At 48.2% G+C, this 27,541-nt stretch overlaps 1 pseudogene across 1 annotated transcript; it reads left to right on the top strand.

Annotated features, from left to right (window-relative positions):
* Positions 1 to 22,264: 22,264 nt before the first annotated feature.
* On the top strand, positions 22,265 to 25,730 carry LOC308611961 (Golgi-associated RAB2 interactor protein 4-like; annotated as a pseudogene). The gene has a single exon. The product of its transcript is annotated as a Golgi-associated RAB2 interactor protein 4-like (transcript).
* The last annotated feature ends 1,811 nt before the right edge of the window (positions 25,731 to 27,541 follow it).

Raw genomic sequence — 27,541 nt, forward strand, 5'->3', positions numbered from 1 at the left:
TCAGGAGCCTCTGCTCCTATCAGTGTCTTACCTGGGCGGGAGACGGGGACGGGGCTGCAGAAAAGACCTAAGGGAGAAGCAGCTGCAGTTACGGCCCTGAGATCAAACTCCTCCCCAGTCCAGCTTCCTCAGAGATGATGTTCCTTCTAATGTCTGTTGTTTGTTTTAAGCATATTCTTCTAATTCCTTGAAGTTGCGAACAGCCAACCACACTGCCAACTTGGCTGACATAAACAGATATTAGTGTTGTAAATAAATTGAACTTACCCAACAGTTAATAAGACTTGCAAAATGATATGGAGCATATAGTCATTACTTTGTTTGCTGGTAATTAATCATGGTGGAAATAAATAAGTCCAACCACTGCTTCCCAAGGACTGCATCTCCCAAGCCACAGGCTTCACAGAGGCTTTTCTAATTCCTGGATATTAGCTGTGCTGTCTGGCTTTGTGTTGGCTGTGCAGCCTCCAACTCCTCTTTCCTATTGGATGAGAATCTCCCATTGGATAAGGTCTTGGTAAGTGGCTACTTTGGAGACTAAACAGGCCAGGTGCTCCTCTCTGCACCCAGGTGTCCAGGTCATAGGCCTGGACCCCAGCCTGATTCAATATGATACTTCTGCCAAGACTTGTCTTGAACAAGTGATGCAAAGCACAGAGGCACTAGAATTCTTTCCCAGTGATGAGGGGTCTGTACCAGGCCATTCTGGCTGAAAAGCATTTATTTCAAAAGCTCCTGCTATTTTCTGCCTATTCCTCCAAGCCCCACCCTATATTTTCCTCCCAATAAACTCCCTTTTTGGTTACAGCAACCAGACACTGTTTCTTTCTCCTGAAAGCATTCCCCCGGTAACCCACCAAACAGCTGCTCCAAACCTTTCTTGCTAACAGAATCCCAAGTTTTCAATTGTTCATACATCCATCAGGACCAAGTAGATGTATCATGATTGGTCCGTCCCATCCCTTTGTCCAGTGATTGGTTTAAGATTAGACCTGTGACCCAGTTCTGACCAGAGACCCAAAAAGAAGCTACTAGAGCTTCTGAGAAAGATTTTCCTCACCGATTGCACCCTTACCCCTTTGCTTCCTACTTGAGAAGCTGCTACATGAGAAGGGAAGCTTGGAGCCACTGCAGCCATCTTGCCACCATGAGGGAAGACAGCGGCAGCCGTGAAGAAGGCAGAGAGAGAAAGTGGAAGAGCCTGAGTCCTCGATGATCTCTCAGACATTCCACACCAATCCTGGGATCACCTCCCTCTGATCTGCAGGTTTGCTGTGATGAATCAGCCCGATCATTTAGTTCTTTATTCCAAGTGTTTTGTTATTTGCAGCTGAAACATCCTGATATACTGATTCATTAAATTTCACTGTTTTCCAAAATAATTACTCACACGTTGTTGGAGCTAGAAGAGAAGCTGGCAGATCAACTAGCTTTGAGTCACTTTGTGATAGAAGAACCTGAGGCAGATGTAGAGACAGAGCCAAAAGGATAAGCTTGGCCTTCTGGGTCTTGCCCCATAGCAGATTCCCCAACACGCTGAGGAGACTGAGCATCCTGGGAAGGGCAATGGTGAGGAACCAGGGGTCGGAGCCTGGATCCTGACATCTGAGAGTCATGGGAAAAGGGGCGAAAAAGAAGGGCAGAGTGGACTAAGCTTGAGCAGGGCTGTGGCCAGAGACACCTGAAACACCAGAGCCTGAGGAAGGGCAAGATGTGTGTCCAGCTCTTTCTGTCAGGGTTCATACACACACACACACATACACTCAGACACACATACACTCACAGGCACCCATGCACACACACACAGGCACCCATGCATACACACACACACAGAGGCACCCATGCATACACATACACACAAACATTCACAGGCACCCATACACACACACACAGGCACCCATGCATACACACACACACACACACACACATACACTCACAGGCACCCATACACTCACAGGCACCCATGCACACACTCACAGGCACCCATGCATACACATACACACAAACATTCACAGGCACCCATACACACACACACACTCACAGGCACCCATGCATACACACACACACCACACCCCTTCACCCTGGGCTCCACTTCCCAGCTCCTGGAGCCCAGGGATCTCTTGTTTCCCCACTGGCCTGGCAATGAGGTTCTCTTCCTCTCACGGATGAGCACTCTTTGTGGTTTCTGGTTGGTTTCATGCCCTGTATTTTGCTCTACTTCACAATTTTTCTTACAGCTGTGCTTGGACATACTATCTGCAAAGCTGCAAAAGAGTGAACCAAGCCTAGCAGGAATGTCAGCCATGGACAGCAGCCAGCTGGCTGAAATGCCAGTGTGCTGTGATTTCTTCACAGGCTTCAGAAAGACCCCTACACCCTACTCAAAATCATACTTCCTTTGCGTGGGAAATCAGTGCTGAAATTCCACAATTAGAGAAACAGTGTAAATATTTCTGGGACGCAAAATGCCCCATAGAACTCTTCAAGGTGGAGGACTTTTTTATGATCCTTTCAAGAGGGCAGACATTGAGAGGAGTATGAGTGGGGTGATGGTTAATTTTATGAGTCAACTTGGCTCAGCCACAGGATGCCCAGATATCTGATCAAACGTTATTCTGGGTGTTTCTGTGAGGGTGTTTTTGAATGAGTTTAACATTTTAATTGGTAGACTTCGAGCAAAGCAGATTGCCCTTCATAATGTGGGTGGGCCTCCTCCAATCAGTTGAAGGCCTGAATAGAGCAAAAGACCAGCCTCTCTCAAGTAAGAGAGAATTCTTCAACTGACTGCCTTCAGAATTCATCTGCAACGTTGGCTTATCCTGATTCTACAGCAGATGGCCTTCAGACTGGACCTAGCATTGGTGCTTCTGGGTCTTCAGCCTGCCAGCTCAGGAGATTTCTGAGTTGCCAGCTTCCATAATTGCATGAGCCAATTCATGTATATATACATACATTCTATATATAAACCTGTTCCTCTGGAGAACCTTGACTGTGTAGACCAGTGTATTGGCGGGTTGAGGGTAGCATCAAAAGATTCCTTTTTTTTTTTTTTTTTTACCTGGGATAGTCTCTACAATCTGTTCTGTTGACAGAGCATACCCTGGGGAGCAAGAGGGTGGTGGGGACAGTGATGTCCCATCCAAGGGGAAGAGTCGGGAGAAGGAAAGGTCAGGGAGGAGGGTGGTGGGGTGCGTCAGGCCATAGTGTGGAGGACCTGAACCGTCAGGGTGAGGAGTGTGTGGTTACATTAGTAGTGGCCACTGGGGAGTCAGTGGAGGTTCCTGAGGAAGAGAGTGACATAATCCAAAAGCTACATCTGGTGGCTCTGTGGAGAGGGATTGCACAGGAGCGCTGATGTCAGGAAGCCCAGGGAAAACATAATGAAGGGCTGAACTTGGGCATGAGGAGATGGTAGAAAGTTCACGCGAGGAAGGAACAGAATAGAATCCAGGTGACCAGACCCCCAAGGACATGTAGGAGGAATGCTAACTCCAGTAAGGGAACTAGAAGGTGAGGCCAGGGAGCTGGTTTGTGGGGAAGAAATACCGAGTGTAAGGTACTTGTAGGTCGTCCAAGTAGAGATATTATTGGAATTATTATTGACTGACACATATTGAGAACATACTCTCTTCTGGGTACCATGTTAAGCCCTTCACACTCATTATCTCATTTAATCCTCACAGCATCCCATTGGGTAGATATTATTATCCCCCTTTTACAGATGAGGAAACTGAGACTCTGAGAAGTTACATACTTCCCAAGTTCCCACAGCTAGTAAGAGCCCAGGCTCGTTACTGCAAAGCTCCCAACCACCTCTAGGCTCTGGCAATTGGACAAGAGGTTAGAAGCTAGTCCACGGCCACAGAGATGATGGTGGGGAGCATCTTAGGAATGTCCTGGGACCTCCAGGAAATTTGGAGGAGGAAAGGGAGAGAAGAACTAGTCTTTATCGAATACCCTTGGACAAGTCACTTCACTGTCACCATCCATCACTTAGCCTTTAATCAGACCTCAATTCAGCAGGATTTGAGTGGGGTTTGGAGTTGGTATTGATGTCCCACTACAGCTCACTAGCCACAGTGCCGTTACCTGAATGTGAAAGAGATCCCTTGCTCCTTCCACTTTCCAACTCAAATTCCTAATTTCTTTTTCTTTTCTAATCAATACTTCCTTTCTGGTTGTGAGTGACGGGCAGAACTTTGAAGCAACATCTGGACAGCAGATGCAGAGGGGGAGCCAGGGTCGGGGGAGCAATTTTGGCGGTCACTGTACTTTTCAATTATTCCTTGGGAGCTTCAGAGGTAGTCTGGGATGGAGAGGCATTGAAGAGACAAGAGGGTAGACAGGATGGCCAGAGGAAGAGGGGAGATGCTGGAGACAGAGAAACAGGGAAGGAAGGCTTGAGGGAGCTGGGGCCAAGGAAGCATTTACCCTTTCTCCGTCCTCACTTTTATCCCCTCACTGGGCTTGACTCCCTTTTCATCTTCTAAAAGAAAAAAATATCAAGAAAGCAAACTGAAACCAAGTTGATCTCCTCCCCTTCCAAGCCAGTTCTATGGCTGCAGCTGTCAGTGGTACCTTCTCTTGGTCCCCCCGGGCACTATCTTCCATGCTTCCTCCTTCCCCATCCCACATCCCTTCAGGAGCCAAGTTCAGCGCAATTAACCTCAAAAACTTCTCCTTTATCAGGCCTGTTCTGTGACCCCATGAGAAAGGGGGTGAGCCTTGGGAGCCTGGAGGAAAGCTCTGACTCGTCCACCCCCTGCCACTCAGAGCCTGATGAGCAGAGTGGGGGAAGGGTGGGAGGTCACCCACCTTCAGTCCTTCCCCCTTCAAGTCTGTCTTCCTCACCTGGGCCTGTGCTCCCAGGGCCCAGCACATTCTGGGTCCCTGACTAGTGTTTGCAGAATGAATAAATATAAATGAAGGAACATGAAACAAAAGGTGCTGGGCTTCCCTGGTGGCACAGTGGTTGAGAGTCCGCCTGCCGATGCAGGGGACACGGGTTCGTGCCCTGGTCCGGGAAGATCCCACATGCCGCGGAGCGGCTAGGCCCGTGAGCCACGGCTGCTGAGCCGGCGCGTCCGGAGCCTGTGCTCCGCAACGGGAGAGGCCACAACAGTGAGAGGCCCGCGTACCGCAAAAAAAAAAAAAAAAAAAAATGGTGCTGAGAGCAGAGGCTGCTGGATGGAAGAGCCTCCAGTCACCCCGGCTGGCAAGGCAGTGAGTCACACGGCTCTCAGTGAGTCACACGGCTCCTCCACACCTCCAAGGCAAAGCTCTGAAAACCATTAGCAGGCCATCAGCTCTGATTCAAGCCCAGCTGGCATGGAGCAGGCTTTAGTCACCCAGCTGCAGAGCTCACACACTGGATGCCCATCCCTTGGACCAGCAGCCTGACCTCCTGAACCCAACGCCCGCAGCCGGGTCCAGTCTCAGACCTCCTGCCATTGCAATGTTTGGGCAAGACTGTGGGGTGGAAGCTCCTAGCAGGTGGGGTCTTTGTCTCACGGCCTGTGTACCTCCAGGAACAGGCTCACCAAAGGAAGGAAGATGGGGTTATTCACTGCTCATTAGGTGCCAGCAGCTGTAACACACCGATGTCATTCAGCCTGCCCAGCAGCTTTAGGAGGCGGGTCCTCCTCAGCCCTCTGCAAAGGGGGAAACAAATGCAGGCGAAGAAGTTGCGACTTCCTTAGACCACACAGCTATTTTGGTAGCAGAGACCCAGGGTTGGTTCAGATTACGTCCTTTTGCTCTCAAGCCCGTGTTCCTTCAAGCAACCATAAAAACTCAAATGGATCTGGGGCCTGGAGGAGGGAACCCTGGCATCCTGAAGTCCGTGCAGTTAGTGCCCCTTCCCTCCCTGACCCAGGCCGAGTGGGGGAGGGCAGCACCTACATCTGAGCCTCTCGAGGTGGCTCGCGACTGAGGTGTTGCCATGGCTGGGTCTCTGCAGCCTCTCAGATGCCCAAGATAGGGAAGGGAGGACTCCTTCTGAGACCTGCAGGGCCTGGTATGTGCTGGTTGCGAAGGGACGGCCTCCTGGTTCTACCCCAAACCCTGAGGACCTCCTGATTTTGCTGGGAGCCTTGGAGCCAAGAGCAAACAGCTAGAGGTTAGGACACACGCCACGCTCTTAGAAGGACTAAGTGTCCTGTGGGTGAGAAGAGAGGCAGAGCCAATGAGCCTGGCAAGGGCAAGATGATTCGGCCCTTGACCCCAAAGCAGGCTCAGCTGGTTAAGAGAGTGTGCTCACAATGGGAATTCAGACAGGACAGAAGCCGTCAGAGGGCAGGGCCCGAGGCACATTCACAGGGGCCCATCCAGCCTCAGTCAAGCATGCTCAGGTGTCTGAGAGGCAGCTTGAAAGGGCCCCCATCATAGTCAGCCAACTCCAGCCGCCTGTGCTCTGCCTTCCAGAGCTCTGGGCCCTCAGCAATCACTGGACCTCTCTGAGAGCCCCTTCCTCCTGATCATCACACACTTCAGAAGGCTAGGATGAGTATCACATGAGACGGTGCATGTGAGCAAAGCACTGTCCAACGGAGCATATGGAAGAAATGGAGAGAAGACATTCAATTTACATTTGTTAAATGAAACTGTTCTTACTACTAGCTAGATGTAGGGCTTGCAGCTTTTGCTTGATCGGGTTTGGGTACATATTACCCCATATCGTGTCATTCTCCCTTTTGATTTGTACTTGGATGGTTGGGGAGTCCCCGTGAACATTAATTGCAGGTCTAGTATATGCGAGCTTAGTCCTTCTCAAAGTTTGGTCCTGTGACAGGTTGTAGCAGCATCTCGTGAAATGCAAATTAGAAATGCACATTCTTGAGCCTCACCCCAGACATACTGATTCAGAAACTCCGGGTGGGGCCCAGTGACTAGTATTTTAATAAGTTCTCTGGTGATGCTAATACATACTAAATCCAGTGTACTAAGTGTTTTACATGAATACCTCATTTAATTGCACAAAGCCTAAGGAATTGGGAGCTAAGATGTCTGACTTACAGATGAGAAACAGGGTTTTGGAGAAGTTAGTGACTTGCCCCAGGTCTTCACCCGGCTAGTGAACTCTGAGTCTGTGGGATCCCCTGCATTATTGCCTCCCCCTCACTACTGCAGTGCCTCTCAGAAGTGGGATGTGTTTGTTCCCAGAGGGCTTCCCTCAGGCAGACGTGGGAGGCAGAAGTACATGGTGAAGATGGAGCATTCCCCTGGGCTGGTGAACAGATTAGCCAGCTGTTCCTATGTGGTTTGCAAGACCAACTGGACTGTTATCTTTTATGAAAATAGGCAAATATTTAGCCCTGGGGCTATCCCACTATTAAGCTGGCACTAAGAAGGCATTCCTAGTGGTTTGCAATGCACCCAGAACACCTGCCATCTGCCAAGCATGAGTCTCAGCGGCACTGAGACCTGTTGGGGTGGCTGAGGATTATGGCACCATCAATGACACGTTGAGCTCCTACCGCTTGCAGGAATTGTTCTAGAGGCTTTGCAATTTATCTTCCACCAGGTATTATTATGCCCCTTTAACAGATGAGAAAACTGAGGCCCCAAGAAGCTCAGGGACAAAAGCTCATAAGCAAGAGGGGCAGGGCTCTGGCCTGCCCAGCTCTAATGATCATTCCTTCCAATATGCTACGCTCTGAGAAGCCAGTTCTCAGAGCCAGGCAAATCTGGTCCCGGCCTCGGCAGGCAGGCCCACTTTCCCTCTCAGCTCCCTGCCCCAGAAGACAGCCACCTGAAACCCATCAGCACAGGTGGGTAGAGCGCGGGATACCTGAGCCAGACGAGCCCCAGAGGCACCTGTCAGCGGCCACACGATGGCGCTGTGGTTCAGGAGACTCTGGGTCCTGCCTGACACCGTCTCCGAGGACCGAGGGTCAGGACCCGGGACCCTTGCGGGAGGGGACCCACCAGGATAAGAGAGCTGCCTCGCGAAGGACTCGACCCCGAGGGGGTTAGAAAGAGGCTGTTGAGGACGCTCTCCCCCGCCCACCCCACCGGAATCCCTCTCCCCTCCGTCCTCCTTCCCGGCTGTGACACGGAGGCCGCATCAGGGAGCACAGGATCCAGAGGCAAGTCTGGGACTCTGCAGCGACACGCAGGCAGCCCCCAGGAGAGCTGTTTCTCCCTCCCGGCCCTCCCTTCCTCTTTCCCCCTCAGCTCCTCCCCTGCCCAGCCAGCCAGGTCCAGCCCACTGCTCTCGCACTTTATAATTTTTTTGTAATTGAAATACAGTTGATTTAAAATATCTCATTTGTTTCAGGTGTACAGCAAAGTGATTCATATATATATATATATATATATATATTGAATTATTACAAGATATTGAATATATAATTTAAAAGCATGCTCACAAGTTGAGGATTTTAAATATTGCAAAACTAAACATCAAAAAAGATCTCTTGACTCTTAAGGCATGCTCCTACTTTAAAACTCAGCCACTGAATTTCCCTCTCTATATCAAAAATAAGTAACAAAAATAGGAGTCAGAGTCTTGTGCCTTCTGTCACCTTTGATTCCCAGAGTCCTTTCCCATCTCTTAAGAAAAACACGCGTGAAGAAGTGGAATTTGGAGTTCAAATCCTGGATCTACCGTTAAAAATCATGTGACACCAAGCGAATTCTTTAATCTCCTTGAGCCTCACTTTTCTCATCAATGAAATGAGAATAATAGTAGTACCCACCTTACGGGTTGTTGGAAACTTAAATATATATAAAACATTTAGAATAGCACTCTGACACATAGGAAGCACTCAATAAATGTTACCATTATTATTTCTTTTCCTCTGATACACTGTGCACATCAGTCATTTGGCATTGAATGCAGACAGCCTCGTGCTTTTGGTTGACTCTTCATATAGGATGTCCCAAGGCCAGAGGGCTGTCTTATATATCTCTGTGCTCCAAAGCGCCCAACACAGACCCTCTCCTGGTGCATGATAATTAGAGTGGGTCACAGTGGTCACCGCAAACCACAGCCTCCAGCTACAATTCTGCATCCATGTTGTCTTCTCCAGGTGGTGGGTTCATACATGGATCTGCTGATGAAATTGCTGAGTGCTCCCCTTCTCTGCTGTGGGATGCGTGGTGCCCAGTTTTGAGTGATGAGAGCCTTTTAATCTCCTCTAGGCAGGAAGCCCCTCCTGCTTCCTGGGGCTGGGGGGATGTCTAGAGCGGGTGAGTGGTAGTGCCAAACTTGTTTTCTTTCCACTTAGGATTGTGTGCTCCATATAAAGGCCTGCTTGGGCAGAGAGGAAGAAGCTGCCTCTAGACCCTTAGCCAGATTAAGACAGTGTGGAACACTTGCCTCTGCTGGGCATGACCACACAGGTTAACAAGTCAGGTTGTAGATGTTTGTGTCTGGAGTTCTTTGTGGCTTCCGTTTATATTTTTCCTGACTTCTCCATCTCTAGGAGTCATGGTCAGGTCTTTCTTTAACATCTATCTCTGTCTTGCACTAACCAGTGCTTGGCAAAAGCCCTTGCTAGCAGTGCACGATCACTCCATGGGTATTGACTGACTTTTTGACAAATTGGCTCCGGGGGGCTCAACCAAACTGGATCTCGAGCAGAGTTTTTTTTTTTTTTTTTTTTTTGCGGTATGCAGGCCTCTCACCGTTGTGGCCTCTCCCGCTGCAGAGCACAGGCTCCGGACACGCAGGCTCAGCGGCCATGGCTCACGGGCCCAGCCGCTGCACGGCATGTGGGATCTTCCCGGACTGGGGCACTAACCCATGTCCCCTGCATCGGCAGGCAGACTCTCAACCACTGCGCCACTAGGGAAGCCCTCGAGCAGATCTTTTTAAATGCTGCGATCCAACTCATTAGATTCCATTAGTGGACCCTGCTGAAGCTATTCACAGATCATTCAGCTGTCAATAAAATCTAACGGCATATGCAAATGAGGTGTTGGAGGTGTGAGCGTGACCTGGGGCGGAAATGGCTTCTAGTACATTTAGGAAGTCTTCCTAGTTATCGGGGTAGGGGATAAAGCTGCAAGTAAAATGGACGCAGTTTGACAAAGTGAGAGGAAAGTGTGGTTTTAGGCCATAACCCACCCTTTCCTGGTTCAGGTCCTCACTTGAGTCATTCCAGAGTTCCCCTGCCAGCCCCTGGGAACGTCCCAGTGTATGACATCTCTCAGGAAGCTAGCTGAGCTTCCTGGAAAACATCATCCACAGAGAGCCAATCCACCACCTCCACCCCCCCCCCCAAATCTTTCTTAGAAATCCTACCTGTCTGCAGCTAGAAATGAATGGAATAGAGGTGGAGGATTAAGCAATAACCAAAGAGTGGGTTTGGGGTGCCGTGCTTACTATCTGGTTTCTTGTCAGGGCCTGTCGATGGCATCTACTCTCTGGGGCAGGACACATTCAAATGAGAAATGTGACTTGAGCCCAGGGGAAGGATGTCTGAGGGGCTCTTGGACACTCTGATCTCTCACTCAGCTGGCGGAGTGGGGCTGGCACAGCCAGGAGCTCTCTGAAATCCTTGCCTTCCTGCTTCCCTCTTGGGACTTTGAGAGGGAACTCTAAACTGTGTGTCTCTGATTCATTTACTGTGAACTCATCAAGTTGGTGCTTGGCAAGAGTCCTTGGATGTCTCAGAAACGGCTTTTGGTTTGGTTTCATTTGTTTTTTGTGGTGCTTTTCCTTTGGAATAGGAAGTCTGTTTTTGCCAAGAGTACAGTGAAACACTAGATTTGAGGTTGGATCAGAGCACAAGAAGAAATTAAGATCTTATCCTTTGTGCTTCCCAATTTTTAACTGTGCAAAACAAGTAATAGATAACGTTTAATTTTGCAAATTGGGTCCTATTATTATCTTCATTTTACGAATGAGAAAACTAAACCCAGAGAAGTTAAGTAAATTGCCCAGTCCACATAGCTAGCAAGCAGTAGCCTTATATACCTGCTGAGTGCCAAGGGCCCACAGAATTTTGGGAGGCTTAAAAAAATGCTTCAGTTTTTTTTTTAATCAGAAGAAAAAAATTAACTTTAGGTCTGAAGATGTTTTAATATATGATATTAATATATTTGACTTATACCAACACGGCCGTAAAAGTGTGAATTATTTTAGAAGCTGGCACTGTGTTAGGTACCAGGCAGAATTAGAGCATAACGGTGGCAGTTATTTGGTGCCACTGCCCTAGTGTAGGCTGACCATTAAGTGCAAAGTGACTCAGACACCACGTTATCCCCTCCCTGGGGGAGCCAGGCCCGCATCCTAACTCAGAGCAGCCTGTGCTTGACATAGTGCTACAAGGTTTGGACTAGGCAGGTTACAAGAGGCTTCATGGAGTTGGGAGTTGAGAAGAAAGAGGGTTAAACATGAAAGGAGGGAGACCGGAAAGTGGAGGCATTTTGAGGAATGGGGAATTCACTGGTATGGGGGAAACAGAGGCAGCTGATATAGATGTTGTGTCAGTTATCGGTTAAAACTCTGTTCCAACGTGACTTTTGAATTTCTTTCTTGTACATTTCACATCAAGGACCCACGTTGAACTGTGATATTCCATCAGTAATATTTAAGACCAAATTGTTACTTAAACTCACAATGATTATCTTTTATAATAGAAGAGTAAATAAGACTTGTTTTTGTTCACAGTTCTTTTCTGTTAGATACTAGTGAATTCTTTAGCATTTCATTCTTTAACATTCCACCAATAGTTAGCAAATTGTCCAAAAGGTCATAAGAAACCATCTCACTTCCTTATTTTTTGCACCAAAATGACACACTGAATATTGCAGCATGTTTTCCATGGAGCAGACTGGTGGTTTACAAACAGGGCTCCCCAGAGCTAAGGCTTAGTAAGGATGCCTCAGGAAAAAGGGAACGGCCAGTGCCTGGGTGCTCGGGGTCCTTCTCATGCTTTAACTGAGCAAGATATATATACATATATATCATTTTATTTTTTTATTGCACTTCACTTCATCGTGCTTCACAGATATTGTGTTTTTTACAAACTGAAGGTTTGTGGCAACCCAGCATCAAGCGACTCTATTGGTGCCATTTTTCCAATAGCATTTGCTCGCTTCATGTCTCTGTGTCACATTTTGGTAATTCTTGTAGTATTTCAAACTTTTTTGTTATTATTATGCTATGGTGATCTGTGATCAGTGATCTTTGATGTTACTACTGTAATTATTTTGGCACTTTTTAATGATAAAATATTTTAAATAAATTTTTATTTTCTCTCTCTCTCTCTCCCTCTCTCTCTCACTATATATATATATATATATATATATATATATATATATATATTTGTTGTTGTTGTTTTTGTTTTTTTTGTTTTTGCGGTAGGCGGGCCTCTCACTGTTGTGGCCTCTCCTGTTGTGGAGCACAGGCTCCAGACGCACAAGCTCAGCGGCCATGGCTCACGGGCCCAGCCGCTCCGCGGCATATGGGATCTTCCCGGACCGGGACACGAACCCGTGTCCCCTGCATCGGCAGGCAGACTCTCAACCACTGCGCCACCAGGGAAGCCCTATATATATATATATTTTTTTAACATCTTTATTGGAGTAAAACTGCTTTATAATGGTGTGTTAGTTTCTGCTTTATAACAAAGTGAATCAGTTATACATATGCATATGTTCCCATATCTCTTCCCCCCTCTATATTCTTTAAAATAAATTTGATTATTTACTTATGGCTGCTTTGGGTCTTCATTGCTGCGTGCGGGTTTTCTCTAGTTGCGGCGGGCGGGCTTCCCATTGCGGTGGCTTCTCTTGTTGTGGAGCATGGAGTCTAAGCGCGTCGGCTTCAGTAGTTGTGGCACGTGGGCTCAGTAGTTGTGGCTCGCGGGCTCTAGAGCACAGGCTCAGGAGTTTGGGCACACGGGCTTAGTTGTTCCACGGCATGTGGGATCTTCCCGGACCTGGGCTCGAACGCGTGTTCCCTGAATTGGTAGGCGGATTCTTAACCACTGCGCCACCAGGGAAGCCCCTTATATATTTTTAGTACATTGTTTTTAGACATAATGCTTTGGCTTAATAGACGGCAGTACAGTGTAAACATAACTTTTATATACACTTTTATATACCCCAGAATTGTGAGACTCGATTTATTGCAATATTCACCTTATTGTAGTGATCTGGAACTGAGCCCGCAATACCCGAGGTATATATAATATATATAGAGCTTCTATGAAATATTTCAGTTTTGAAAAAGGATTTCTCGGGGGCTTCCGTGGTGGCCCAGTGGTTAAGAATACCCCTGCCAATGCAGGGGACACGGGTTCGAGCCCTGGTCCAGGAAGATCCCACATGCCATGGAGTAACTAAGCCCGTGCGCCACAACTTCTGAAGCCCGAGCGCCTAGAGCCCATGCTCCGCAACGAGAAGCCACCACAATGAGAAGCCTGTGCACCACAACAAAGAGTAGCCCCTGCTTGCCGCAACTAGAGAAAGCCCGCGAGCAGCAGCGAAAACTCAACGTAGCCAAAAAAAAAAAAAAAAAAAATTAAAAAAAAGGATTTCTCTGGACTTCCCTGGCAGTCCAGTGGTTAAGACTTTGCCTTCCAATGCACGGTGTGTGGGTTTGATCCCTGGTCGGGGAGCTAAGACCCCACATGCCTCATGGCCAAAAAACCAAAACATAAAGCAGAAGTAATATTGTAACAAATTCAATAAAGACTTTAAAAATGGTCTGCATCAAAAAAGAAGGCAGGGGGGGAATTTCTCTAAAAAAAATATGTTTGAAAATCACTGCTGTAAAAACTTCAAGAAAGGTAAACGAGAACTCCAGGAGCCAGTTTATTTATTTATACTCTGCCTATTCCAAGAGCAACCTAAAGTGACTTACAAGACTAGATATGACACAACAAGGGTTTTTTGCTTGTTTGTTTGTTTTGTTTAAGTAAAGAAGGAACAGGAAAGAAGGAAAAATAGTGGTCAGAAAAGTCAGATGTTGCCATGGTAAGGTTTAGGCACCAGTGCCTGGGCTGAAGGGCTGCTGGCGGGTTGGGAAGCAGAGGCTGCAGCTGGTGGGCATGGTGCCCCAGAAGGGTCATGGAGACATAGCCATTCTCCACCTGCAAGAGGAGATGACACCTTGGGCAGGGCCCCGAGCTCCTCATGGATGTTCCTAGAAAATTCGTTAGAGTCCTTTAAAGGAACTTTACGACCTTGGACAAGCACATCCTCCTCCCTCCTGGCAACCAGCCTTATCCTCCCCCTCCCTGACACCCCACAGACCAGGGCGAAGGCAGGGCTCTGCCTGCCCACCTGGGTGTCTTCAGTCCTCTGCCACAACCCCCCCTCACACTACCATACATGTGCCAGCCACCTCCCAAAAAATTATCGGAGAGGGACAAAACCCAGAACGTCATACCCAAGGATCTCTGCTAAATAAGAATAGCAGGGACTTCCCCGGTGATCCAGTGGGTAAGACTCCGCGCTCCCAATGCAGGGGGCTGGGGTTCGATCCCTGGTAGGGGAACGTGATCCCACATGCGTGCCGCAACTAAAAGTCCACATGCCGCAACTAAAGATCCCGCGTGCCGCAACAAAGATCCCGACGCGGTGCAGCCAAAATAAATAAATAAATATTTTTTAAAAAAGATAAAAAGAATAGCAAACATTTCGGTGTGTTGACTCCATGCCAGACACTGTTCTGACCCCTTTGTATGTGTTAACTCCTCTGATTCTCACAACAACACTATGATTATCTCCATCTGACAGATCAAGAAACAGAGATGCAGCGAGGTTAAGGTCACTTTCCCCAGGGGATATGAATGGTGACAGTGGTGCGATTTGAACCCGGTTTGGCCCTATGCTCGTAACTACTCACCATGCAACCTCTCAGTCTGCCAACCCGTTCCAGCCAGCGGGCTGGGGGTAGAAAGTGAGTGATGCTCTCTGACCCTGAGGTGGCAGTTCCGAGGTTTACCCTCAAGTGGACCTCTCAGCCTCATTCTGTTCTATCCTGTTTGGTGGCCACAGATGGCACTTTGCCCTCTGTCCAGCCGTTCATTGGTGCTGTAGATTCCAAGGAAAACCCAAGGTTTGAGGGAGTGAGGGAGCTCAGGGCAGGCCTTCCCCACAGTGGAAGGCTAAATATGAAAGACAGCATCATGGTTGGTCCACGGTTCCATCCTATTGACAATAGTAATTGTGACAGATGCCACTGACAGCAGATGCTGCTCCAAACATTTTATATGCATTCTGTCATTTAATCCTCAAAGCAACTGAGCTGGTAGGTGTTACTGTTTCACTGTGGGATGCGGGGATGGGGGTGGGAATTAAAGCCTAGACAGGTTAAGTAACTCCCTAGAGGACACAGCTAATTCCCCTCTGCTTCCCCCCACCCCCTAGGGCTGCAGCACCTCTGCCCTCTCCATGGTCACCACCCCGTGCCCCTGTGCTTCCTAAACCCATTTGCACAGAAGTTCCTTCATGATTTCTCAGGATCTTTCTTTGCTTCTCTTCCTGCCTCAGACTGTCAGTTCCTCAAAAACCAGGGCTGTATTTACCAGTTCTCTTTATGGCCTCTCCTCTCCAACGCCAAGGGCCCCACGTGAAGCTTTTCATAAGGCGGACCCTAGTGAGATGCTCCAGCTTCATGGCTATCACTGCATTAGCAGCTGGCACCGCTGGTAGAAATGCACAAATTAGGAAACAGCCAAAAATCTGGTCATCACTCCAAAGAACTCTTCACTTGCATAGATATGCATAAAGCATGTGTCTGTCTAAACCTTTCAGAAAAATGCCTACCCATGAGTGTCTAAGACCCAGCCATGTAAATCAGGATGCAAATGAGTCAGCAGCCACGGGGCTGGTTGCCAGTCCACAGAGCCAATTGCATCCGCTCATACCCAGAGATACCAGAATACTGGCAGGAAAACCCCACTCCTCCAAGCTCATCCCTGCCCTGATGACTCAGAGATAACCATGCAGCAGTTTACTTGGCAGCCTCTCAAAGCAGCCTCTTAGCTTCCCTGCCAAACCTCCTGCATCCCCACCCCGACCCGGCACAGGCGGGGAGAGGTGGTCACAGAAGAGCTGTTTCTGGCTGTCCTTGCAGGACAGCAAGAGTGACTGCCCAGCCTTGCTCAGGAAAACACATTCATGTAACCCTGAGTATTCCCTGGGCAAGCAGGGGCAATAGAAGGAAACAGGTGTGAGCCTGGCTTAGGTTTGGGGAAAGCGTCATTAACTTGAACAGTGCAGAGACTTTGTGACAACGTAGCGATGGGACCAGAGTTTACTTTTGTACAGTGAGGAAACTAATTTCTTAGCAAACTAATCCAATTCTTTGTTCATTTATTCAATGCATAGATAAGAACACACTGAAGGAGGGTTAGAAAACGCCCTAAAAATGGCCAAGAAAAAAAAGGGTAAGAGAATCCGTCATAGCACCCTGGCCTATGGGTGAGAATCAGGCATTTTCAAGCTGTTTCGAAGCTCTCACATGTAGCAGGAAAACAGACATGTGAATCTTAGTGCTTCCCTCTTTGGTGCGGCAGATTCACAGGACCCTCTTTTTAAGCCCGCTGTCACTCCCCTCCGTGATAATACATATACTTGAAAAAAATAAAAGTCCTTGTGCTTTGCAATATTTAAATAATTTATTTTTAATTTTATTTATTTATTAGAATGTATCTTTTTAAAATATTTATTGACTTATTTATATATTTTTGGCTGCGTCGGGTCTTAGTTGCAGCACACGGGATCTTCTGTTACGGCGTGTGGACTTCTCTCTAGTTGTGGTGTGTGGGCTCCAGAGCACGTGGGCTCTGTAGTTGCAACACAGGGTCTCACTAGTTGTGGCGTGCGGGCTTAGTTGCCCCGCGGCACGTGGGATCTTTAGTTCCCCAATCAGGGATCGAACCTGCATCCCCTGCATTGGAAGGCAGATTCTCAACCACTGGACCACCAGGGAAGTCCCAATAATTTATTTTTAATTCTGATTGCTCTCTGTACCTATGAGATGACCCCAAAGAACGACTTTTTAAACATCGCTTTGGCTTTGGAATGTACTAAGTCTTTGCCACTCAAAGTTTGGTCCACAGACTAGCAGCATTGGCATCATGTGGGAGCTTGTTAGAAATGCAGACTTTCATCATCCAGATATCCTGGGTCAGGGTCTGCGGTTCAGCAAGATCCTCTGATGCTTCCAATACAAATTAAAGATTGAGAAGCACCTTGTTGGATATTATCTTCATGGGCAGTGACTTTCCTTGCAGAATTTTGCTTTGCTCCCAAGGATGCTAACATGGGCTGGTCTTCTCTGAGCATATGCTTTGTTCTGGGGACAGCCAGCCCTGGGCATAGTTGAGGGTGGGAAGAGCAGAGAGAGAACAACCCAAGGACTGCAAGGACAGATCACGTAGGGCGTGTGTGCATGTCATGACCTTGGCAACTGGCCTCTAGATCAAGAAGGGCAATGAGGGGGAAGAAGCCCAGAAAGCAGGCTCTCCCGGGAGGGCAGCAGTGGGGTGAGAGGAATCACCTGTCTTGATGCAGGTGGTAGGAAGGAAGAGAGAAGCCCTTCAGGCTCAGCACAGTGACCCACAGGGTCTCTATTTCAGCCCAGCCCACAGGGTACGTGGGCTAGGGGCCGAAGAATGGTCAAAGGCAAGGAGCCAGGCTGAGAACTGGACCCAGACCTAATCCAGATGTCCTGGCCTGTCCGCCCCTGACTTGTGCTGAGAATATGAGAGAAACAGGTTGTGATTCATGGGCAAAGAGGTAAAAGCTGGCCTTGCCTCCAGCTGACAGACCAGAGGAAGCCAGTGGGAGGGGGCGGGGGGTGTAGATGGCACTGACTTAGTGCCAAGTGTTGCATGGGAAAACTTGTGTAATTTTCTCTGGAAATATCCTGAGCCCACAGGATGAGCACAGGCAGGAGCCACACCACTTTATACCCTTAAGAGATCGTTCTAGTATTTCTTTCCTCCTCAGTGTGTCCTAGACAGAAGTCAGACCCCAGACTGCAGGGACATATACTGAGCCCTTTGAGTTACCTGTTGAATAAAGTCTTTCTTGACCTTAAGGGATGGAGGAAGCTCTCCCAAATCCCTTCACAATCACTTCCCTCTCCACCCTTTTATATCCTTAGTGTAGCTGAGCGGTTTCAATGATCACGTGACAAGCTCTCAGCTACTTTTGTGGTAAATTTTGCATACAGGCTAGCACTTCATTTGGAATGTAGCATCTACTGTAAGTTGAGAGCTGAGTCAAAACTTTAACATTATATCTTGTGGTACGTGAAACAGAAAAAAAAAGAAAACTGGGAAAACCCTAAGTGTTTATCAATATTGGTTCAGTGCACTGTAGAATACATGCAGTGGTTAAAAAGAACAAGGCCTGTTTCGATGTGTGAACATGAGATGGTATCCAAGCTGTATTACAGGGAAAAGCAAGCATCTTGTATTGTCTTAGTTATGTCTAAAAGGAGAGGGAAAGATGTTCACATCTTGTCTTTATGTGCATAGAATATTCCTGGATGTACATACTAGAAACTGGATTGTCCACTAATTCTAAGTAAGGGGCTTTAAAGGTCAGAGTTCAGGGGAAGAGTTAGCTCTTACTGTGTAGGGTGTCTCTGAATTTTTTTTTTTTTACTGTAAGTATATATAACATTTTCAATTCCCAAAGGATTATAGAGTCATTTAAAATGGTGATTATGAAAATTAATGAAGCAATATGGAAAATTTTATGATGTAATGTTAAATGAAAAAAGCAAGATTCAAAGTCATTATGTGCGTTCTGATTTCAGTCATGCAAAGGTAAGCAAACGAATGAAGACATGACAGACATGAACAAAACTTGAGTAGTTTTGTTATGGTTGCTGAGATTTTCTGTACTTATAAAAATTAACTTTATTGAAGTATATACACAAAAACGCACCCATTTTAAGTATACATTTGGATGAATTTTGACAAATTTATACACCCATGTAATCAAGTTACAGAACATTCCATCATTCCCCAAAGTTTCTTTGCCCCATCCCATTCAATCTTGACCTGCAATCAGTAATGTCTCTAGAAATTAGATTTGGCTTTTCCAGAGTTTCGTATAAATGGAATCATACAGTGTGTACCCTTTTTGTGTCTGGGACTTTTTGTCTCAGCATACTGTTTGTATCCATCCCCCTCTTCTTCCTCAGTAAGTCCTGGGCAATGTACCTAGCTAAAAGATTACACCTCCCAGCGTTCCTTGCAACTAGATGTGGTCATATGATAAAATGATGACCAAAGAAACATAACTAGAAGGGTCATGTGGTACTTCTGGAAGGCTCTGTAAAAGTGAGAGGCAGACAACCTTTTTCTTCTCTTCCCCTTTCTCTTGCTGATGGCCTGGAATATGGACTTGATGAATGGGGCTCCAACAGCCATCTTGGAATATGAAGTGACCCTCAGGATAACCAGGAAAAGAAAATGAGCCTAGGTCTCTGATGACACAGTGGAGCTGTCATACCAGTTTGACTCCCTTCCTTTCAGACTGCTTTTAAATGAGAAAACATATATATATATATCTTGTTTAAGTGCAAATATTTGGGGTTTTTCAATTATTTGTAGTTGAAACTAATGCTACTTACTCCATAAGCCTTCCAGCACTATCTGATGTTTTTAAATTTTGTATATGTTTGATTAAAAAATAAATTTTAACTAAAAAATAAGCTTTTATACCAAAATCTGGCAAAAACAGTTCAAGAAAAACATCACAGACCGATATCGCTCATAAACATAGATACAAAAATTCTTGAAAAAATTTTGGCCAATTGAATCCAGCAATATGGAAAAATAATGCACCATGACCAAATGTGGTTTCCCAGGAATGAACGGTCAACTCAGCATTCAAAAAACAATCAGTGTACTTGACCACATTAAGAGAATAAAGGATTAAAAATCAAGCAATCAGGGGATTCCCTGGTGGCGCAGTGGTTGGGAGTCCGCCTGCCCATGAAGGGGAAACGGATTCGTGCCCTATTCCGGGAAGATCCAACATGCCGCGGAGTGGCTGGGCCCGTGAGCCATGGCCGCTGAGCCTGCGCATCCGGAGCCTGTGCTCCGCAATGGGAGAGGCCACAACAGTGAGAGGCCCGCGTACTGCAAAAAAAAAAAAAAAAATTCAAGTAATCAGCTGAATAGATGTAGAAAAAGCATTTGAAAAAAAAATCAATCGTCCTTCACGATAAAAATGCCCAGAAAACTGAGAATAGAAGTGAACTTCTTAAATTTGACAAAGGGCAATTCTGAAATAAAACTACAGCTAACCACATACTTTATGGTGAAAGATTTAATGATTTCCCCTGAGAGAGGGAACAATGAAAAGATAACTACTCTTAACCCATCTGTTAAATGAGCAGGAGTGTGTGTGTGTGTGTGTGTGTGTGTGTATGATAAAATTCACCACTATAATTTTAGAGTGTACAATTCAGTGGCATTCAGTACATTCACAATACTGTGTAAGCATCACCACTATCTAGTTCCAGAATTTTTCATCACCACAAAAGGAAATCCTGTACTCCCCATTCTCTGCTCCCTCCAGCCCTAGGCAACCACTAATCTAATATCTGTCTCTATGGATTTGCCTCTTCTGGGTATTTCCTATAAATACAATCATACAATATGTGGCTTCCTTCACTGAGTATAATGTTTTCAAAGTTCATCCACGTTGTCACATACATCAGTTCTTCATGACTTTTTATGGCTGAATAATATTCCAGTGTATGGAGAGACCACATTTTGCTTATCCAGTCATCTGTTGAGGGACAGGTGTGTGTATTTTAACAGAAAGATAGCCTTTACCCTCAAGGAATGAATCTCTATGGTGGGATTTCAAGCATAACATCAAATTGGAGATAAGAGAGCTGGGAGCAAGGGCCTTTCTCAGGACTTTCAAGTCACAATTTAGAAATCACTTAATCTGTGACTAGCTCTGTGGGAGTGGCAAAGAGACAGGATGTCTAATGGTACATGCTCCCCACAGGTGTCAAGGCTTCCAAACCACTTCTGCCTGGTAGGGAGGTTACTACAGGACAGCATCTGGCAGGCTCTTGGAATCAAAGCTTACATCTCAGGCTACTCACCCCCCATTTCACTGGGGGAGGACATGTCATAAGAATAACTAGGTTTCCACACACAGGCTCTTTGCACAAGCATAAAGGAAGGGAGGATCTGAGTGATCCACTGGATAATTTAATCCCCACATCAGCCCAATTGCTGTCCTGGATTCTTTCAATGACATATATACACACATTAAAATTAATTATGCAACTTCTAATAAGGCACCAAATAGGTCTTCTTAAAGGTAGTTAAATCAGTCCAGTTTGAAAACATTTGGCTGGGCCAAGCTTTCTTTGTGAGGCTAAGTACTGTAGTGGTTCAGAACAAAGGCTTTAGAATCAGGTAGACCTACATTCAAACAGTGCCTCTGCTACCATTAGCTCTGGGAATTTAAACAGGAGATACAACCTCAATTGCTTCACCTATAAACTGGGAACAGTAGTTAACAGTAGCAAACTCACTGGATTCTTACCACCATATGTGAAGAATGCAGCATGGTGCCTAGGAGAAGCAAATTTTAATGTTATTATTAAAAATCACCATCGTCCATGTTTACTGACATTTTATGAAAGGACAGACTAAGGATCACCACTGCCAACTCTGCCTTATTCGATACAATTAAACCATGAGCTTAAATGGTTCAAATTGATCCCATCATCTTACCTTCCTATAGATTTCATCCAGTAGCTGAATTTGAGGGAGGCAAAGAAAAAGGACCCACACAAAACTTTCCCACTTGAAGACACTTTTATTTTGGTAACGCACCTGAGTCCCTGGCAGGATGGGCCTGTCCTCCGCAGGAGCAATGGGGTGTTTGGGAGAGGATGGGGGCCCTGCCCTGAGGGGGCAGCTGGGGGGTGAGGCAAAGAGCTTTGTGACAGTGATAGGCCACAAAGGGCATCAGAGGTTAAATAGGCTGTGCCAGGGGGTTAGGCTGACAAAGTGGTTACTTCTCTCACTAGGACGGAAGTTCACCACAGCCTCTTGGGGAGATAAAAACCCAGAAGCAGAAGGGAGGTGAGGCGGAGGGGGAGCCTACCGTACCTCTCGACACACTTGAAGAGATTCAGCCTGGGCTCCAGGCACCCTACAGCGTCCCCACTGTGATCATCTGTGCCCCTACCCACCCCCCTGCTGCCTCTGGGAGACCTGGAGGCAAACGTGGGGGCCTGTGGGGCGGGCTTGGAAGACCTGCCGTAGGGCCGCCTGGGTGACGCAGGAGCATCGCAGCTCGCTCTTCTGCCAGTGAGGCCGAGGGAGGGAAGAGCCAGGGAGCCGCCTTAACCGCGCTGCCTGTCCTGATCAAAGACAGCCATGAGTGGGGACTCTCTGCTCCCGTATCACACGGCCCGGAGCAGCACCTGGGTGGACCTGTTCAACACCACCACGGGGAAGCTGCAGCAGCAACTGCACAAGGGCGAATACGACAATTTCAAGTACGCGTCGATATTCGAGAGCGACTTCATCCAGGTCACGAAGAGGGGAGAAGCGATTGACGTGCACAACTGGGGCGGCATGGTGACCATGGGCATCACATCCACCAGCCCCGTCCTCCCGCTCCCAGACATCACGCTGCTGGCCCGACGGGCCACCGGCTGTGAAAAGCACGCCGAGCGCAGCCAGGCCACCAAGGGCAAGAGCCACAAGGCTGCAAAGACCTTAGAGCTCACCAGGCTCCTTCCCTTGGAGTTCGTGAGGATCTCCACTCACAATCGTGAGAAACAACAGCTGCGCGTGAAGCTTGCCACTGGCCGCTGCTTCTACGTGCAGCTGTGTCCCCCTCTGGACGCGCGGGAAGACCTCTTCGCCGATTGGGAACAGCTGATTTACCTCCTGCGACCACCAGTGGACAGTGAAAGCAACACCTATGCCGTTCCCGTCTGGGACATGACCTGCATGCCTGTGTTCGAGGAGGAGCAGGACGGGAGGAGCCCGGCCGTGGAGGATTGCCAAGGAAAGGGGCACCAGGACCAGGTGAGCGTCAGCAGCCTGCACACGTGCCCTGAGGTGGCCGGGGCCACGCCTGCAGCTTTTGCTGGGGGGCACTGAATCCAACTGGACTCCCACAAGCCCGACACCATGCCCGATGTGGCCACTGCGAAAGCAAAACCTACTACAGGGCTTGACAAAGCGTCAGCATCGCAGTCAACGACAAAGGTGGAGACAGCAGGGGTGGCAGGAGGCACCGCAGCGGGTGCTTTGAGCACGGCAGTGATCAAGTCTCCTGCCGCTGAAGAGCGGAGCACGGCCATAGCAGCCACAGCCAGCGACGGGCCTGGAGGAAGCAAAACCAACAGAGCCACTGGGGACACTGCCACAACATCCCTGAGGAGCGGGAAAACGGCCTTGGCAGGTGCTGAGAACAATTCAGAGTATGCTTCCAGCACGTCCACCAGCCTCTCCCCAGGGGCCGGCATGACTGTGGTCGGTGCAGAACCTACCAGCAAGACTGTCAAAGGAAGAGCCGACAAGGACCATGAGGGGACCCTCGTCTCAAGCTTGCCACAGGAAGGCAAAGTGAGCGAACAGGATGGCAGCTCACAGAGAGTGTCCCAGGCCCGCAAGGGAAGAAGGGAGAGGAGGGAGCACTGGGGAGAGGACAGAGCTCTGACGAGCCCCTCGCTCTGCAGTTCAGTGGAAAGCCACCACAAGGCAGCGGGGAGCAAGACAATCCCCACAGCAGCTGGCCCGTGCTCAGGCGGCCGCAGAGCCACTAGAGATGACCAAAAGGCCAAAGGCCACGGCAGCCCGGGGGGCAGCGAGCAGGGCACTGCTCCCAAAGGCATCAGCCGTGCTCCCATCACCAGTGAGTCCAAGACCTCGCACAAATCGGGCAGGAGCTTATCTCCAGCGCGTTCAGGTCCCACCACCAACATACTCAGCAGGATCAGCTCTTTCTTCAGGAATGTGAGAGCCAGACTTACAAAAAAGACAGTGGCCTCATCACGAAATAAACATGGGAGCATCCTGGCGGAAGGGTGGAAGGGACCCGAATGGAGGCCATCACAGAGACAGCAGAGAGTGGCCAGGGGCTGGAAATCACCGGTGTGACATCTGAGACCATGGAGCCAGCGACCGTTGAAGCCCATCAATAGGACCTAGAGCTGGGAGCTGCAAAGGGGACCAGGGCTCTGGGAAGTACCCCTGGAGAGCCCATTTCAGCTTCCTTACTGCAATTTAAATAAAGAAACATACAGTCTGAGAACGCATGCAGTGTTTTGTCTGAATTTCTAGGTCCCGAAGCCCAGCCGTAGCCTCACAGTGGATTCTGTGATGTCAGCTGTGCCACAGTCTGAGACCCAGTGTCCAGGCAAGGGCAGCCCCACCTCACACACATGCTCAGGGCCAACAGCAGTGCTCCATCTGGCTTCCACTCCTTTCTGGCTTTGCCCCTCAGGGCCATGGCTCAAAGTCAGACTATGGTCTGGGAAGCTCTCCTTCACTATCCCCCTATTCTATTTTTTTTTTTTTTGCGTTACACGGGCCACTCACGGTTGTGGCCTCTCCCGTCACGGAGCACAGGCTCCGGACGCACAGGCCCAGCGGCCATGACCCACGGGCCCAGCCGCTCCGCGGCATGTGGGATCTCTCAGGACCGGGGCACGAACTCATGTTCCCTGCATCCTCAGGTGGACTCTCAACCACTGCGCCACCAGGGAATCCCCCCCACCCCTATTCTTTTTATAAACGCTTATTCCCCCTGAAGGTCTGTAAACAGAGCCAGAACAGGACTCATGTCCCCTCGGGCTATTCAGTGGACAGAAATAAGGGCGGCAGTATTAGCTAGCAATCAGAACAGCAAGCACTCTCATCTAGACTGAGCCGTTCCCTGCCCAGGTATATACCCTGGAGAAACACACATGTTCTAAGAAACAACTCTGAGAATGTTTAGAGCAAAAATAACTTAACAGCAAAACACAGGAAACAGCCCAAATTTCCACCAGCAGAATTCATACAGCAGGATAGGATGAGATTGGAATATTCAATAGTGAAAAATAAATGAGCTACACACATTAGCATAGATCAACTTCTCATGATTTTTAACAACATCAAAAGAATGGGATACAGTTCCACTCATGGAACCATTCTGAAACAAGCTCAAACAGCGGATTGCATAGGGTACATGTTTAAAAAAACGGTAGCTAAAACTGAGGGAAGAGTAAACACAAAATTGAGGACAGTTTTCTCTAGGGTGGGAAGGCTAGGTCAAGGAGGTTGACACAAGGCTGTTAGTGCTGCTGGGAATTGTTCTGTCTCTTAAGCAAGATGGTAGGTGCACAGGTGTTGTAGTTTTCACATTTTACTAACTCTGAAATCAGGATGGTCCTACAATCACCGTGGCAGTTGTGATGAAGTTATTGGCCAATGCCTTGCTCTTTTAATCACTTGTATTTATGCACAAAAATGATGTCAGAAAGGCTTGCCATCTTTAAAGTACATTTATTTAAGGTAAAGTACAAGAACACTTGTTTGGTTATTAGGAAAAGAAGGAACGATATGCCTATTTTACAGATGAGAACACTGAGGCTCAGAGAAGGTAGCCTGCTCCAGTCGCACAATGGGATCTTTGCAGAACAGTGATCCACCAGCCCACTTCTTTATGCAAAGCCCTGTCTGTAGTATGCGAAGGAAGCAAGCAAACGAGCCTGAGGTAGGACCAGCACAAGAACCCGAGGCACCACCATTCTTACCATCATGTTCCAAAACTACAGAGATGAGCACCAATTTTACTAGATCGAGGGGAGGGAGGGCTGGGGGCTGGGAGCCGGTTTTCGAACTTCAGTGAGCTCACAGCTCTTAGCTGGCCTTATCTCGAGAGCATCCAGTCCACCCTTGAGCTGTGTCTGGCTCCCAGGCTTCTACCTCTAGCCTCTGGCATGACCCGGGCTGCAGCCAGAAACAGGCTCCCACCTGGAATTCCAGCGTTCACTCCTGGAACGTCCAGCATCCAGTCCTCCTCCAGCCACTAATTCAACTTTTGAATGCCCTGCTCACAAGGGTTTCTCCACACCAAATCTGCAGGAACTTTTTCTTTGTGGGGCTCCAAAACCAAATCCTTAAACCTCACATGAGGGAGATTATTTGTTAGGTCAGAGCATCCTTGTTGATTGGACCTTCAGTTTGTGACTTCCACAGACCTCATCACGGGAGGGTGGGGAGAGGTCTCTTCTGTTCGTGGAGGGAATGGCTTCCATATCAGAGCTGCTGCGTGCCTGATCTGAGAGCAGAGAGTGACAGTGGGAGAGCTTCTCACTCCTTTTATATCTGACGGCTCCACCTGCCTCTGTGACGTGTCCATTGTATGTGTCACAGAGAAAGGGCGGGCGGGGCAGGGGGTGAGGCAGGGGGCACATGCAAGCCCAACTGGTGGAGAAACCCCAGCCCAAAGGCAAAGGGCGGGGCCCCTTCTGGGCTTTCTAGTGGCTGGGTCTTCTCGCTGTGGGTGGCAGGTGTTTGGCACGGGATGGGCCACCATGCGGAGACTGTTGGGGACTGTGGAAGCCTTCTCCTTCAGAGCTCACCCTGCCTGGGCACCGGCTCTGGAGGCCCCTCAGCCATGAGTATGTATCGGCCAGCCCTTCCCCACCACGGGGCGCAGAGGCCAGAGCGTGCTCAGAGCTGAGGGCAGGAGGCACCCAGAGCTTGCCAGGGTGTGGGCCACCTCCTCCGGGGACCTCCCCAGCTTCTCTGCGAGGCCTGGAGACAGGATCGCCTTCTCCAGGGCTGCTCAGCTGCCAGCATCACCATGAGCCAGGTGGCGAAGGTTTCTGAGCAGGAGATGCAGAGCCCTGATCCGACTGCATGCTGCACCCCACGATGTCCCTTCCTGGCAGGTAGGTTCTTTCTTCACTTCTTTTTTGAAATTTGGTCAAACAACATTTAAACCTTGCACTGTTCTTCAGGTAGTGGCTTAGCTGGGATTCAAAGCAAGCCTGTGTGATTCCAGAGCTCATGCTCTGGACTGTGGTCCGTCCTTATCATATATGCTTCATGTGTTACTTGTTTTTCCTTTTTGCTTGTAGTCCTTATGGTACTTAGCCCTAAGTGCCATACCTGTAACGAACAGCTACACTGCCCTGTAGGAGGTCTTCTTTTGTTCAACGCATGAATTGGTCATCCACCACACTGTGTTCTAATGTCAGAAGATACAGGTCAGGGACCACCAGTTGTCAGCATAGCACCATTCCACATTTCTAACTGAGGCTTGAAGGCCGGATTTTCCCTTTGTCTAGTTTGAAGGATCCAGATATGTAAAGATTATAGTCTAGATAAATCATGGGCTATCCTGAAAGAAATTCACCAGTGAATTGTTCCATATGGATTAGAAGCCAGTTTCTCTGGCCTTCCTGGAGTATATCCAGCAAGGGGTCTCATTCATGTCTAGAAAGCAAATATATCATTTATTGCAACTTCAGTGTGGAGCGATGTATTGGTTTAAAGTACGATCAACACAATTTGGTCATTGTGAATATGCCAGCTGGGTCCACTCTTTATTACACATATGTAACTCT

This window comes from Mesoplodon bidens (assembly GCF_964165515.1).
Source record: "Mesoplodon bidens genome assembly, chromosome: 2".
NCBI lineage: Eukaryota > Metazoa > Chordata > Mammalia > Artiodactyla > Ziphiidae > Mesoplodon > Mesoplodon bidens.